Below are 18,296 nucleotides of genomic sequence, written 5' to 3' on the forward strand. Positions count from 1 at the left end.
AGGAATCCCCCGATCCATCAACCGGCCCATGGGTCAGCCAACCGTCCAAACACTGTATTGGTGGGATTCCTTTATAACAATTTGGTTATGTTTTGCTCGGGTACCGAGGAAAAGAGTTCCCAAGCCCCCTAGCCAAATTCAAGGTAGTCATACCACTTACACACCCAATATGAAATTGCCATTTTAACAGATTCGGATGTCTTTAAAACAATCTTTCAATGAAATCATAGTATTACTAATCATAATCCTCCAAAATATTGAGTCTATTATTTTACAAAATATATCATCCGGACTCTTTGTTGAAGACCAGCTGGTCAACCAACGAGATCCAATATCAAAATTCAGTTCACAAAAGTAATTCTTTTCAGTTCATCCGTATCTTCCTCGACGTATGCATGGGTGTCCTAGCAACCGTGAGTCCATGCATCACTTGGTTAGAACCCTCTAGGATCTTACTTAGGTGTCCTAGCACTTCACTCAAGGACCGCTTTGTCAGTCCTCACCCATCGTATTGGAGGCGCACCATTTTAACCATACCAAGGCTGGTTAAGACCTCACAGGCTTTGTCGGCGGCGAGCGACGTCCCTCGATAACTCCCTGCCAACTGTTGCAAACGAGTCTCTCCTTAGTTAATCACATACCAAATGCTTCCTCCAGCATTCTAGTGTAAAACAGTCCTTTAAAAGAAAATAGAGGTTCTATGCAAGTAGAATTCCCGGTTCGAGATTGGTTCCACAAAATCCTTTTCCCATAATCGAGATTTTCTTAATGAGAATCATTGATCTCTCATCAGGATAATCTACCCATCATTTGATTGAATTTCCAACTAGATTCTTGGTGATTTTGGTTAAGGGAAAACTACGCTAATTCAACGGTAGTCTATTCTTTTTGTCAAGAATCGAAATTGGTCTCGAGGTTTTTGATTGATTCAGATTCGAGAGATATGCAAGTAGTTTACTGGCCGCCCTTCTCATAGTCGTGGTCTAACCAAAATTATTCGGTTTACTTCTAACTTTGATTCCTAAGGATTTTCTTCAAATATAAAAATCTACTAAACTTCTAACCGTAAGGAAAATTCTAACTTTATGAATTTCATTCCTTCCTAACCACAATAGATTAAGAAATAGTTCTATATAAGAATATCGAGATTTTATAAAAATACTCTTCTTCCATTAATCCAATTTTGGATATATATCAATTTGGTAATTTATCCACATAAAAATATCTAATAATATTCTTACAACCAATTTAATTATAACGTTAAAATACCCTAATTTTCTAGGTGGAATTATTATGAAAATTCCTCTTTTGTTATCAAAGTTAATTTAAACCTTTTTCTACTTAAAATACTATAAAATTTTCTTTTTTTAATTAAATACAAATATCCCTTTTTTTGAATATGCCAAAAATTTCTCTTTTTGCATTTAAATGATTGAATTTCAAATGTCATGGGAATTCCTATTTTATCATTTAAAAATTCTTATGCATAAAATAAATTTATCAAAATTTTATCTTCTTAATTAATTAAAAATATCCATTATTTTAAATATATAAAAAATTCCTCTTTTTACATTTAAATCATTGAATTCCAAATGTCATGGGAATTCCTCTTTTATCATTTAAAAATTCTTATGCATAAATTTATCATAAATTTCTCTTTTTCTTAATTAAATAATTATGCATAAATATAAAAAAGTATTCTTTCCTAAATATGGTCAAAATCATTGTTTTTGCCTTACATTTCTAAACCTACAATATGGTAGAAGTTCCTCTTTTAGTATTATGTATAAAAATAAGATATGTATTTTTTTTCAGAAACATTTGCCATAGCTTTGCTCCTCTTATTAATAATTTTCAAATTTCTTAGAAGACTAAAAGCTTGTAATGAAAATATGATAGAAGTTCTACTTTTAAGCTTAAATTTAAACTATGAATTTAAATCATAATTTAACCATAATTATAAACATAATTATGATTATCCCACTAGATTAAGCTAAATTCAACATTCCTCTTTTCCCAATTTACTAGGATAATCCTTTTCTCATTTAGAATGAATTAAAGTAGTTTTTTAACTACTCATAAATAATCTAAAGAATTAACCATTATTTTAATAGCACAAAATCATGAAAATATCATTTTCTTAATCTCTAGCTCATCAAGCCTAGAGTTTGGTTTTGGAATAAGAGATTATCTTTGAGAAACATTTTTTTGTTAAAGAATTAGCCATAGAGATGACTATTCTTTTTGAGAGAGAGTTTTGCTTAAAGAAAGCATTACAAATAAGCATAAAGATTAACTTTTTCCTTATTAACATTAAGACTCTTAGGGAAAGCTTGATTTGAATTAAAACAATCATTTTGAAAGCTTCTCAAGCTTGAGAGGGGTTGAGAAGAAGAAAATCATTAATTAAATGGTAAAAGAGTAATTTTTGGTAAATTTATTTTATTCAAAAAGAGGAATTCCCATGATAATTGAGATCCAAGAAATTAAATGGAAAAAGAGAAATTTTTGGCATAATTCAAATTATGAGTATTTATCAAAAGTGAAATTTTGAGCATTATTAATTTTATTGGGAAATATGGGTAGAATTGATTTTTGTAAATCCCATGAATGTTTTACTTAAAAGAAGAATATTGAATATATTTCACTTAAGAAATTTGAGAAAGAATATGAAAATATCCATCGAGAAAAAGTACCTTTAATTAGGCCAAGCAATTGGCAGAAACTTAGAAAAGTCCCATCGGTATCGAAAGTAGAAAACGGTACTAAAAGTGGATGTGATAAGATGTGATGTAGAGCCGAAAGAATGTAAATAAATGTGACGGGATGTAAATGGATGTTATATGATTAGATGAGATGTGAATGTGATGTGAGATGTGAGTGGATGTGATGAGATGTGGATGAGATGTGATGTGATGTAAATGGATGTGGATGTGAATGTGATAAGATGTGAATGTGATGAGATGTGGATGAGATGTGGATGAGATGGATGTGCTGTAAATGGATGTCACAGCTATTCACATCTCATCTCATCACATCACATCTCATCACAGATGTGAATGTGAATGAATGGATGGTTGTGGATGAATGTGATGAGGTGTGAATGGATGTTATGAGATATGGATAGGTGTGGATGTGATGTAATGTAGATGGAATGAATGAGATGTGATATGAATAGATGTGGACGTGATGTAATGTGGATGGAATGAATGTGAAGTGATAGATGTGCATGGTGAATGAATGGATGGATGTGGATAGTTGTGAATGTGAATGAATGGATGGTTGTGGATGAATGTAATGAGATGTGAATGGATGTTATGAGATATGGATAGGTGTGGATGTGATGTAATGTAGATGGAATGAATGAGATGTGATATGAATAGATGTGGACGTGATGTAATGTGGATGGAATGAATGTGATGTGATATGGATGGAATGAATGTGATGTGATAAGGATGGATGTGGATGGAATGTATGTGATGTGATGAGGATGCAATGAATGTGAATGGGTGTGATGGATGTGAATGGGTGTGATGAGTGTCATGGATGTGAATGGGTGTCATGGATGTGTGAATGGGTGTGATGAGATATCAATGGATGCGATGAGATGTGAATGTGATATAATGATATCTTAATGGATGTGATGTAATGTGAATGAATGGATGAGATGTAAGGTGGATGAATGTGGGCCTAGGTAGATGTGAATGGATGAGATGTGATGTGGATCTAGATAGATGTGAATGAATGAGTTGTAAGGTGAATGGATGTGATGTGGATCAGGGTAGATGTGAATGGATGAGATGTGATGTGAATGGATGCGATGTGATGTGGATATGGGTAGATGTGAATGGATGAGATGTGATGAGGATGGATGTGACGTGATGTGATGAGGATGGATGTGACATGATGTGATGAGGATCTGATAGATGTAATTGGATGTGATGAGATGTGATGTGGATGAATGTGATGTGATGTGGATAGATGTGATAAGATGAAATATGATATGATTAGATGAGAATGAAATATGATATGATTGGATGAGAATGGATGAAGACGATAGCAATACATATGACTAGATGTGGAATAAGTAATGTGAAATGATGTAGAAGAATGTGGAATAACAAGAAATAATGTGGAAAGACGAGAGTTCGTTAGAAACTGTATTTATGACCTGTTTTTAAATGACTATTTTATGTCAAGAATGCTAAGGAAGCATTTTGACCATCTTGTGAATGAGATCGTGAGACCTAAGTGATAAAGTTGCAATACTTGCTGACAGAGACGGAGGACGTCTCGCGTAGCAAGGTCGCGGCCGAGGTCTTGACTAGTCTCAGTGCGATTTAAATGGTGAGCTTCCGGTACCGTGGATGAGGGACCAAGGAAGCGGCCTATAAGTGAAGTGCTAGGCGACCTCGCGTAGCAACCTCGCGTAGCAAGGTCGCGGTCGAGGTCTTGACTAGCCTCAGTGCGATTTAAATGGTGAGCTTCCGGTACGGTGGATGAGGGATCAAGGAAGCGGCCTATGAGTGAAGTGCTAGGTGACCTGCAAAGGAGCCTAGAGGGTGCTGACCATACAGTGCTCGAGCTCTGGGTCACCGAAGATACCCACGCGTGCGTTGAGGAAGAAAAAAATGGAACAAGGTGTTAGAGTTGTTTTCTGAACTCGGGCATGGATCTGGTTGATTGTCCTTGCTCGTCCTCAATGGATGAGTCCATGGCTCTTTTATACGGATCTGTTGGTTGATCTTGCTGATAACGGAGAGTCTATCTAGATTTTCTTATGTGATTATATTGATTGGTACTATGAGCTAGGAACTATTGAAAAGACCCATGAGTGAACAAGTGGTGAGCATTCTGGTTGCCAATGATGCCATAGGTACACCGATGAAGGAATGATTGGAAATTAGAATTCAAGCTAGATATTCTGGAGGATTATGATCAATGATACTATGGTTTCATTAAAAGATTGTTTTAAAGACAGTTGACTATCTTGAACTTTGCTTGAAGCACCAGCTAGGGGGCGTGGGAACTCTTTTCCCTCGTACCCGGGGCAAAACATAACCAAATTCCTAAATGGATCCTATCCCTAGTGTTGGGCGGTTGGCTAACCCATGGGATTGGATGGGGCTAGGCTGGACTGATGGATCCCTAAAATGAGACTCAATTATATTAAGTTACGATAGTTGAAGTAAATCCCGGATAACCCTTGTTCTATGAAAAGAATCAACGGCTATGCCTCTTGATAAGGGAAAAAGTGTTGGACTCTATGATCCAAGTGCAAGTCTTTTCCTTGATCTGACCATGTGACTTACGGATTCGATCGGATCAGTGTAGTTAGTTAAGGCTCTTGACTACGTTAGAATAAAAATATCCTGGAGGAATCGCCTATGTCTGCTAGGCAAGGGAAGTTTTTTCGGGTTCAGTTTTGGAAGAACCGAGGGATTAGTCTCTTGTCCAGATATTCGTGGTGAGGCCCGGAGTGAGAGGTTTTGCCCTGCGCAAGAAGTGCTACTTCCGCTGCTAGCACCCTCGGAATTTGTTGCGCAGAGGTGGCAGGGATCTTTCACTTGTACTCAGTCAACTTTTCATCTTATGTGAGCATTTACTCATTTTTGGGTATTTTTTTTTCTTCATTGGATTTATCTCATCCCAACACTTGGATTAATCCTATTGGCCCATTGGAACCTTAATTGGACCATAATCCAAATTTTTTTGAAAATCTAGACCCTTAGGCTAAGGTCCCTTATATCATTTTTAATTGATTCCTAATGCACCTTGGAGAATTTATTTTGAACTTCTGTTTCAGGGAATATATATTTTAGATATTAGGAGAAATTTAATATCTAAAAATATCTCAATATCAAATTACCTCTCTCTAGAATTTTTCTTCTCTCTAGCCAAAAATAAGGAAAAACAATATTTTCTTGTATTCTGAAATAGGGAATGATTACAGGGGATTGAGGTAAAAGCTTATTCGTTATTCAGGCTGAGGAGGAATCTTACACGAAGTTTGCATCTTGAATTTAAGTGCTTCATGTGAGAGACATAGTCTCTCAATCCACTCATCTTCCTTTTGTTTCATGTTATGTAGTTGTGCCACAAGCCACTGTGTGCAAAGCTGGGCACAAAAACATTCTTTAATCTTATAAAATTAACCTTGTCCTCAGGTTTAAGGGTTTTGAACCACTGATGAGCTTTTCCCTCCCGAGAAGGCATGTATCATGGTCATGTCACTGACCGGTCCGCAGGTTTCGCATGTAGATTCAAAAATCTCTACATGTTGGATAGGATTTCCATCCCCAAAAAACTTTTGGACAAGTTTTGAAATGATATGGGGTTTCATCTGGGAAGGTCAAGGTTCTAGAGTAGAGCCTAGTTCCCTGACTATCCCCCTACCCATCTCTACTGCCATATTTAACAAGTCTGCCCTTGTGGTAACATTAAGGTCCATGGTTGGATCATTTCCAAGCCTCTGGGGAATTGCTCCCCCCTTCCTAGACCTCATCCCCTACCTGGATTAGCCCTTCTAGGTATCTTAGGTTCATGGATTGGTCCAGTTGTGGTATCCTGGTGGAATTCCTCGTTAGTCACCTCTGTGCGTCTTTGTGTAATTAAGAGCTCCATGTTGTGTAAGAATGTAGGGTGATTGATCATTAGCTCAATATCCTTCTTGGTATAGAGTTGGTCCTCTACTTCTACAGCCAAGTTAGCTATGTCACACGCTTCTTCTCTGGTTGTAAACCCTTCCTCCATTCTGGACTCCTCGTTGATGGGTTCCAAGTTTGGAATTTCTCCATCACTTCTACCTGTAACAATTTCAGGTTCTTTTCCTCGTGATTGGAGTGGTTTAACGTTTCCCGTCTCCTTTTAGCTCTTTTCCTACAAGTATCAAGCTCTTGTTTCCTTAAGCTCAATTCTCGGAGTTGTCGTTCTACCTCACTTCGTTGCAAGTCCAATTCCATTTCCTTGGTGGTGGGAAAGAATATTTGACCCGTCCTAGTAGCTGCACTTTTCATATCTCATCTGATTCAAGGGGTGCTAGTATTTGACAGCCTAGAATTCAATGCTTGGAATGGCACTTCTTGTCTTGGACTGAGTCTAGCACTAGTTGACGGACCCATGCCCATAGATTGCACTTCTTCATCATGACTAGTTTAGAGACCAAAAAATCCCCGAGCGATATCAATGATCCCACTGGACTTGGTTGGGGAGTGTGGTTTATCTTCTTCCCCAAACCCAGTGTATCTCAGTCCTTCTTCCATGGATTCTTCACTACTGGTTTTCGTAGTGGTCAGGTTTCTCAAAACACTCAAGTGTGTGCTTGCGGAATGTCATCTTGATCCCAAACTTCTTTGGTAGGAAGTTCTTGGATGATTTGATGGACTATCGTCAGGCGCAGCGTAAGATCGTCTCCGATGAGTTTTCCAAATCTTAAGTGCATATATGTATGATTTGATAAGCTATTAATGAACCCAAATTGTGAAGGGTTACACCATGTCAGAGGTGTCAAGATAAGGGTTTCTATTTTTGGAATGTAATCTCGTGATTTCTGGCGAAAATCTTGGCACTGATTTCGTGAGCGATTCGTGGCATGAAACTACAGGAAAAAGGTTCACATCGTGAACAACTTTCTTGCACTTTCACGTGCAGTTTTCTACATCGGCAATTTGTGGTTTTGGGTGCATAATACTTATCCAAATGATGAAAATAAAATTATGCTAATGCTAAGGAGTGAAATGCAAGTTCTTGGCTCAATCAATGGTCCCTTATGTTCTTTATTTTTATGAAAACAACACCAAACCTGCTTTTTCATGTTGGTGTTTTTTGTGATGCTAACTTCAAAATTAACAAGAGTAACCAATGAATCCTTTCCTAAACTACGCTCCATAACATTCACAGCTTCAAAAGCTATAAACTATAAAAAAAAATTCGACCACACACACCTTATCTCTTCATTTCCACACAATGCACTACCAGAATGCAAAGGCAATAATGAATACTATGCAATGGGAGGAGCTGAAACTCAAAGAGTATGGAAGAAACAACGGTGTTTCCCCGGCAGCGGCGCGCCAAAAATGTTATGGGCTACCTCACCTCCAAGAGGGAATTCTACACATTCACCTAATGGATGAGCAATAGAACACAACCGTCATGCGGTACTTCCCAATGCTTCGATCTTGAGTCCCTTGAGGCCTCCAAGCTCGCTTGTAAAGCTCTGCCTCCACTCTGTCACCGTGGATACGCTCACACCATCACATAGACCAATCACACTCTCTCTCACTCTCTCATACAAGCATAAACACACAAGCATGAATAAAGCACAATGCTAGAATGCTCTCACTCCTCACTCTCTCATACAAGCATAAACACACAAGCATGAATAAAGCACAATGCTAGAATGCTCTCACTCCTCACTCTCTCACAAAGCATAAGGGGAGAACTCTCAATAACACAAAGGGGATTGTGTCCTTTTCATTATAAGAAAATGCCTTATATACAATTGGCCCTTATTCACACTTGGGCGCCCATAACTTACTAACTAGGCCTTGGGTGGCCAATATCTCATAATGCACAACCTTTATAGTGCCTTTGCATGACACTTATTAATGTCCTCAATTGAGGATCATGTTGTTAATCCAAATGGGATTAACAATGAACAAGGGCGATATGGTCCTCCTCTTTAGCACAAAAACCCATGAAAAGAAACTCAAGCTTAAAGGCTTACGACCTTTTCTAGTCACTACTAAGATAACCTCGTGCAAGGCACAGTGCGCATAGAGACACTCAATGACGTCAAGATGGCGGGATATTTCAATGGTAGCAAATTGAAACATTACTATGGCCCACTAACAAAAACCACCCTCAGGGCCATTCATGACAAAAAACAACAAAAAAACAAACACAAAGAAATGAAACAAGTAGCCCAACAAGAGGCTAAAGAGCAGCAAGCCGCAAACTTCGGGGGAAAAACATTGTGGTCAACATGGTCCAAGTTGTAGACCTTGAAGAAGAGGATTGGGAGGTGAACCTGCTCAGTTATGGTTAGGAATGCCTACCCCAACAAGCTTCACCCAAAAATAGGCTCTTGTAGATACAAGGGCTAATTACAATTTAATGTCTTATGACACATGGATTTCCCTCGGCAGACCCCCATTAAAGAGACTCCTTCCACGATCACAACAGTGGCCTCTCAAGAAGTTCACTATTTAGGCACAATCACAATCTTATTCCACATTGGAAATAATCCCTTAGAAGGGAAAGTTTAAATGATGCCTGCACGAACTATGCGTGAGGAGATTCTTCTTGGATGAGGTTGGATGGGACACAAGAATGATGCAAGATTGACTGGGATGCAAGGACTGCCTGGCCTCCGATCAAGTTATAGTCCTAATAACAGACGACGAACCCGTGCCCTCTGCTCCCTCATGCCAAGATGATACTCCTCCCCTCACCACTATTATTCCACCCTCCGTTTAACATCGATCCTCCATACCACTCAAAAAGAGGCCGCTCCCCACTCTGAATACCACACTGCCTTGCGTATCCTCTCCACTACCCAACATGGCAGCAGCCCAATCCAAACTCTCCAATGCCACCCCCGCTCTGCTGACCCCCCCAAAACTAACAACACTAACCCTACTAATAACAACTCTAATCGACGAACGCAAGGCAAGCGTTCTTGACAATGGGTACCCATTAGGACATTTTGGAGGTCATTTAGAGGGCCTTTTAGAAGAGAGAGAAAATAGAAGCCCACCAATCAGCAGCAGCAAGAGGCCAATGTAACATTGGAAAATAGCTAAATAAATATAAAATTCTATTAAAAAAGTTTATAGTATATTCAAGAACCACCGTTTTCATCCTAAAAGTAGTACCTTTTTGAAGAAAATGATTGCCAATGGCATTAAAGAGGCCTGACAAAGTACAAAGGAGGGAAAAATATTATAGAGGAGGGAAAATTTTGAATGCTTCTTCACGTAATTGAATGCAATATTAGGGGAGAAGTGCAAGAAGCCTTGTGGAGGCAAGTATTCTTCTAAAACTGACCACTTCTACACTCTGTTGGTCATTGGAAGGGAGTATACCCACACAGGTATTCTTTCTTATGACCACTTCTACTCTTTGAGGTATACCCACACAAGTAGTGATGACAATTGTCTAGTACATGCCAATACCAATTTCTGTGGAGCTATTCAATGTTTTTCAGGTGGAAAGTGCAAAGTAAACATTTCTTTGCAGAAATTTAGAGGGTACTTTCTTAAACTACTTGATGATTGTTGGGACAGGAAAGTACATGCAGGAAAGTATATATGAATATATAGCAACAAAGACATTTTGATTTTGTTATATATGGTATAAATTTCATTTTGGAGCACACATCTTGCTAAAAGGCATTTCACTCTTTATCTATAATAACCTTGTTCCAAAATTAATCCCTATCTAACTATAATAACCTTTTGCAAAACAGGCACTTATTGGAACAAATTTATTATGTACTCCCTTATATTTTTGTAACAAAACAATTATATACTCTAGCTTTGATGTAGAAGAATCAATAGTGTTATGTACATATATGACGAGTTCTATACATATGGCACTGACTAAAGCTTCCAAACAAGGCTAAAGGCTTTGTTCCAAATGAACATCACCTTCATCTCACTCAAAAGACCAAGTCACCCAAATTCTCTTCCTAAAGAATTGCTCTATGTGAATTATCTTCCTAAATTCTCTTGTGACATGCTCTTTAACCTTGGCAAAATCCAAGAAATTGCTAAGGTTAGAAGATTGCAAACATTGCAAACTTCCTCAAACTTAAAACATTAAAAAATTAATACATTACAAACTTCCTCATACTTAAAATTATACAAGAAGGCAAGAAAATCACTTTATCCACCAACATATAGTATGATAGCCAATTGGCGCAAAAGCACCCCTCCAAGTGAATTGAAATACCATATGCGCACCAAATGGCTATCATCCCAAATAGCATAAAAATTCTTACTAGAAAGAGAGAGGGGGAGAGAGAGAGGGGGGGGAGAGAGAGAGAGAGGGGGGAGAGAGAGAGAGAGAGAGAGAGAGAGAGAGAGAGAGAGAGAGAGAGAGAGAGAGAGAGAGAGAGAGAGAGAGAGAGAGAGATGTTCTTAATCTCTCTTTGTAGATATAATAGAGATGTTCTTAGTCTCTCTTTGTAGATATAATAGAGATGTTAGAGATGTTCATAATCTCTCTTTGTAGATATAATAGAGATGTTCTTAATCTCTATTTATCTACAAAGATAGATTAAGAACATCTCTATTATATCTAAAAAGAGAGATTAAGAACATCTCTCTCTCTCTCTCTCTCTCTCTCTCTCTCTCTCTCTCTCTCAACATAAATGCTAGCTCTATCTCTCCCTCTCTCTATGAACATGAATGCTAACCTTAACCCTAACCCCCTAACCCTAAATATGAATGCTAACCCTAACCCTAACCCTAACCTTAACCCTAAACTCTAACTCTCTCTCTCTCTCTATGAACATGATGCCAACCCTGACCCGAAAAATACTAGCTTCTCTGCCCTAACCCTATCTCTAACCCTAAAACCTACCCCTAACCTTAACTCAAGCCCTAACAATATCAACTTCCCTTGCCCTCCCTCAATATCATGAAGATATCATCATGATGACATCAACAAATTGTACTTACAATCATCATGATGACATCAGTAAATAGTACTTACAATCATCCCCTAGTTGTATTTATCATAAATTAACACAGGTGGGAGAACAGGGAGGTTACAGAAGCCAACAAGCAGGCCCTGCAAAAAATTGTTGAGGTAAAATTTGAGTGTGACCAGAGGATAGCCCAAGCTGAAGAGTGACTAAAGAATGAGGTCAGAGATGCAAAACTGGTGTATCATAGAATATATAGAAAGGAGGGACTTGAGTATAATGGCTGCTTCAACAAAGATGCTGAAATCTCTACTCAACTTAGGAAAGTAGTAGCTTTGAAAGACTCTTTTTAAGCGATAGTCTCCCACTTTTGACATCTAGGTTTTGTGGATGCTCACTTTTGACAAGTTAGTCTTCTTTTTGAAAAGCCATTCTATAATATATCTCTCATTTAGGACCTCGGGATGCTCACTTTTGACAAGTTGAGCTCGATATCTCAACACTTACCCTCTCCACTCTCAGCTACTCCCTCCTTAAAAGCCTCTAGACTCCCTAGGGAGATACCAACCTCGCCATCACCCAATTGGCACCGTCTTCTCCATTTGGCAAATTGGGCACGAAATTAGTACAAAACCCACAATGAGGTGCTGGCTACATAGCCTGAGGGTACAAAAATTCTTTGCAGGGTAGCCCAAAAAAAAAGAACCCACCATGACCATTTCAAACTTTGCCCACGATCATCCCAAACTTTGCCATAGCCATACCATTCTACATCTCAACTACCACGGGCGTACCAAACAGAAGACACGGCCATACCAACTTCATGCCAAATCCGTACCAAAAGAAGCCATGGCCGTACCAACTAGAAGCCATGGTCATCCCAAACTTTGCCACACCCGTACCAATTCAGAAACGTATGCTCGTACCCTGGAGTTTCCATGCCTGTACCAATTCAGAAACATACCCCCGTACCCTAGAGTTGCCACAATAGTGTTCTTCCTAAAAACCTATAAATATGGGCCCACCACTCATTTTCCTCACTTTTAGCTCTCTCGCTAGCCAAACTCTTGCAAATTTTCTTCTTGAGCTTGCACTTCATGTCCCCTATCCTCCTCCACTCCATGGTAGAGCACTTAGACTCCTCCCTCGAGGTCCTTCCCCACACTCCACACAGAAGAAGAAGCGCCCAGTTGAGGAATGCTTTGAGGAGTACGGCCGGCATCCCACACAATTTTCCCACCTCAGGGAGAATTTGATGAAGTAGGTCAATGGTCACATTGTCCACAATCTGATGAAGAACAATCATATGGTGGAGCACAAGCTCCTTTATTACAGAGGGCCCTATTATCAACCTGTTATTGATCCTGCCATAGTCGCCTGCCTCGAGCAAATTGGGCTCGGCGGGCTGCCAACCTTGGAACCCTCGGGCCTAGACCTCTTCAATTACCTTTATTTCACAGACACATACGACACCAATGATGCAACTAGACATGTCTTGGATGCCACAGTACAGACCCAGACCATCCACCTAATTCTTGATGCAATGAGAGATTCCCTACACCTCCCCGAGATGGAACAGCCTTATGTGAGACTCACAAACGCCACATGTCTAACTCACGGCATCTTCCAAGGTTCCACCACCAAGGATGGGGTGTAACGGGCCAACATCACACAAGAGGAGCTTGTAATGCCGGCCAGGGCCCTATCATTTTTTCTCACAACCCAATGGGACAGAGTGCTTCAGCAAATGCAACCTCTCCACACTGGTAAGGGTCTACAAGGCACACCCATTACCTAGGCACACCCGTTAACTGGGCATAATATTTGCATAGGGAGTTGCATTCCATCTATGCCAACCCCCAAGGAAAGCTCGCATCTACATCCCTACTAACCAAGGTGATGTACCACGTGGCCGGGTGGGAACAACTCCCCCAGGCAATCCAGTTTGCAGGGGCACGATGCAGTGCCAGTATCTCTCCATCCCCCCCAATCCTCTCCCACCTCTCTACCCCCAATCCTCTCCCACCTCTCTACCCCCAAAGCGCCATCACCAAGTCCTAAAGCTGCAAGAGCAAATTCCACCCCAATCCAGCCATGGCCCAAACACAAAGGAGATTACTGAAGCCCAACATAAAGCTACTAAGGAGGAAGCACAACGGAAGGCATTTTTTTATGAGAAATTATACAAAACCCCACCATCCGCCGCCGCAGGCTCCTCTCCTTTCCCTCCTCATTAATCAAAAGCCAGCCCCTCTTCTTCATCCTCCTCTGAGAGAAATAGCTTGGAACCCCTGTGCTAGGTGTGCACTAGGAGCTTAGCGCAATAACAAATGTTACTTGCACATAAACAACAAAGCCAGGAGGCTCTCTATACTGCCACCCTCAACAATATCAACCTCGAACAGGCCCTGGAGGACAGAGAGCAGGTATTGGAAAGAACCCTATCCTTCCTTTCAAAGCTTTAAAGCTAGCTACAGGCAGCATAGGAAGCAAAGCAGCAAGCCCTCAATGAACACCCTTGCCCAGGCCACAGCATGAGACCTTCGCCAAAGGGTAGCCAAGGCCAAAGAAATCTTCAGGGGGGCAACTCTCTTTCACCCACCCCTCCATCTTTTTTGACCTCCCAGCCCATCCTCTCCAAGCAAACCTTCTAAACTGGGCCCATCTCCTTTGCTAGCTACGGCTAGCCAATTGAACACACAAAATTCATAGACTGCACCGTACCAAATGGGCTCTACCCTTACCCTTATTCCTCCCCCAAAATTGTAGAAGGCCTTCGATTCCTACACCACACAGAGTGGGAAGTTGTATATGTGGCTTACAAATCCCTCAGGCGCTATGAGCTCCTGCCATACTCTACAGAGGGCCTCCTCATCCTATACTAGCACTGCCATTTGTAGATGGAGGTTACCCAGGCCATAAGTATCATGCAGTTTGATGACTCGCATGTGGCTTTCCAAATGGAGTACACCCCGAAGAAGCGGTAGCTGCCAAAGCTTTTTTCCACTCCAAAATCCCTAATGACACAGACTCAAATGAAGACAACACATGACAGACATGTAATAGGTTCTTCCATGACATGGCTCTCTTCACTATTGCCTTGGCATAGACTTGATTGATTCACTGCTCTTACAACCTCTCAAGAGTATGTAGATTTACAAAGCTTCTCAGAGAAAACAAATTAGGATTGGTCCCAATGCCAGCACCTTCTATTTCATTTTCAAGGTGAATGGCACCTAGTGAGTGACTAAAACCTCCAAGTTCTTCACTAGAAGTTGGTCTATCGAGAAGGTTCTCCTGAAAGCTACTACCTTGTTTGATTGTTTAATGGCAACTAAATCAGCTATTTCCTAACACACTTAATTTGTTGTTAGCACTTCATGATTTGGTGTGAATTTCTTTGATTTTGCCAAGATCCATCAAGACTACTCACTAGTCATAAGATTAGTGCTAATTAATTATTGTTAATGACTTTCTTGATCAAGAACTATCCCAACTATCTTAGATCATATCAAATCATCAAATTATTGTGTATTTTTTCAAACAAGATGCACTAATCTTGCTTCTCTTACACCAATTTCAACACTATCATGGTTTCTTGAATTTGGTGCAATTTCTCTTAAAGAAACGTAACTTCTTGCAACAAGAAATGATAAAGATGAGGAAATTTTTAATCAAGGATTGCTCACTATTCAAGTTTGTATCAAGATTTGTGGATTTCTACACATAATTGTGCTGCACTTTGCACATCACATTCTGCACAACCTCTAACAGATTTGTAAACTGCACCGTAACTGTAACAACAGAACTATACTTAAAACACCTTCTTAATGAGCTCTGCACCAAGATTTGTGCAACAACTAATAGTTTTCTCCAAACTGCCAAGATTCCCCAAAAACTAGGCAAACGTGGAAGAAAACTAGGGTTTATAGAAGATTTATAAAAAAGAAACACTAATCCAAGTAAATCTTGCATTAAAGAGATTAGAGTTTTAAAATCTATTGTAAATCTATACTCAAGATTTAAGTTTTTAAATCAAGATTATTAAGTAAATGTTAGTCAAGAAAATTAACCTCAAAATCTGACTATTGTAAATTATTAATAAAGAAAATTAACATAAACTCAAAATCAAACTATTTTAAATTGCTGTCAACCCTAATCCAATAATGATTAACCTGTTCAACTCTATTAGAGATTAAAGATAAAAAACACTTAAAGAAATGACTGTTCAAAATCTATAAAAATCCTAATATGAGAACGATCAACCTAATCAACTCTAATCAAGGATCAAAGATCAAGAACACTCAAAGAAATGACTAATCAAAATTTGTAGAAACCCTAATCTAAGAATGATTAAGTGCTCTAATCACTCCCTAATCAAAATACCAAGATAAAAGCCAAGATCTCTACTACCAATGTAATGAAGGGATCTAACCAAGCTCAGATTTACGAATGAATCCAAGGTATAACCATGAAAATCCATGTGTTAATCCACATGAGGGATCATGAGCTAGCTCCCATGAAAGCCAAGGTCCACTCATTGGAGTAGTATGGAAAGACTGCCATGATTCAGCCATAAAAGCATGAGCTCCAAGAAAGTACATGTGAAATGATCAAAAAGATATCAAGAGGGTAATCAAAAGGTACCAAGTACATAGGGTTGCTGCCATTTATAGTTCCAAGGCCCACATGCCCCTAACACTACATGTGTAAATGCCCCTAAGCCCCATGTGCCTAGGCCCACTTCCCCATGTGCACGTGCATCCCATCCTAAAATCCCCTTTATTATAAGTATGACGCTCGTGCAAGGACTTGGCAACACCATTTGGCCCAAAGCCCAACTGTGAGTAGTGATCTGTCCCAAAAACCTCATTGTCCACACAAACTTGAAAGCCAAAAAGACCCAAGCAATGACCGTAGTACCCAATACCACCTTAGATTTTGACAAAGTTGTTAGAAGCACAAAGATTCTACAAAGGGAACCCCCACATTTTCCTCTAGCTTTACTGGTGCTACGCTTGATCGAGCTTTGTCTTTCCAACTAGTGAGTTGGTTTGCAGCATAGCGCGTAGAGGTGTTTTGGGTCGTGTTGATCTTCTTTAATCTTGGGGTTGCCTGATGATGCCAATAGAAGTGTGTGCATGTTTCTTTTTGGGGTTTGACACCATAGGCAGCTCTTCTTTATGGGAATAGGGAGGGGTAGGGCCATTGTACATGGGCAAGGTGATGCTTCTTTACTGCTTAGAGTCCACACGCTGAAGGTGGTGTTGGCACATGAGTTGGGGTGGAAGCCACTATTCTTCATTCTTACTTAAGCTTTGGAGTTGGTGTTAGAGGTATGGCTTTGGGTCTTCACACCCATGTGGATTTGACGTTTGAGGGTGAGATGTTTTGAGGCATGGGTTTTCTTAACTTCGGAACCCCAAGGGGTTTATATCCCATGCCTAAAAAGGGGTAGGCCTAAGGGTCCAAAGAGGCCCAATGTCAAGGCTTTCATCATGGATGGGTAAGGACTCTCTGCCTTCACTCAGTGAGGCCATAGCATAAGTCAAAACTTTACAGCCATGATACATATATAATGTAGTGCTTCCTATTAATTTTATATACCCATATACTCGAGAATAGTAAAGTACTTGAAACCCAAAATGAAACTAAAAAATGATTAAATATTTACAGCCACCCATGCACTTTCCACATGTGCACGTTGTGCACGTGCATATCACTTGCATGTGCACCCACACCCATATGCACTTAATTGAACATGCACATGCACCTCACCTTGACACATCGCATTCTCACGAACATGCACACCTTACATTCACACATGTTTATCTACCCCTTTAGATTTGCACTCACATGTGCACCCCACACACTTACATCCACATATACACATTCACTCGCATGCACACTCACCTGCACACACATGTGTGTGGATGCACTTACATTTATACATTTGCAAATGTACCCCACCTTCGCACATTCATGCATGTGCACCCTCCCCACACATTTTCACACACACACACACACACACATTCACACGTGTGCTCTCCATACACTTGCATGTGCATGTGCACACACATTTTCCCCTTGACATCTTGCATACATGTGTCCCTTGTACATTCACATCTGTAAGTGCACACACCATTGCACTATGTGTTTGCATATGCACCCATCTTCACATGTTTACATATGCATGCACATACACTTGTATGTGCACCCCATACACTTATGCCTCGCTTGTATGTGTACTCACACATGTACACACAATTTTACATTTACACACGCATGACGCATGACCACCTTGCCCATACGTAATATTTGCGTATTCACACTGGCATGTATTCTCTTTCGCGCACGCACACTTGCCGCACCCGTACATGTGCATCGCACCCAAACACACTTGTATACACATTCTCCGATGCGTGTGCACCATACTTCTATTGGTATGCCCTGGGTGTGCACACACCATCTGCCAACAATGTGAATGCACATGCACCCATACACACATGTCCTCGAATGCATAACGTCCACATTTTATATAATACAAAAAAAACAACACATGAAAAATCCCCTTTTTTCTTTATTTTTCAAAAAAATAAAAGAGAAATAATGCAGCCCAACACTCCCCTCTTACAAACCCCCAACC

This window comes from Cibotium barometz, chromosome 4, assembly GCF_041138505.1.
Source record: "Cibotium barometz isolate CiBa-2024 chromosome 4, ASM4113850v1, whole genome shotgun sequence".
NCBI classification, from domain to species: Eukaryota; Viridiplantae; Streptophyta; class Polypodiopsida; order Cyatheales; family Cibotiaceae; genus Cibotium; species Cibotium barometz.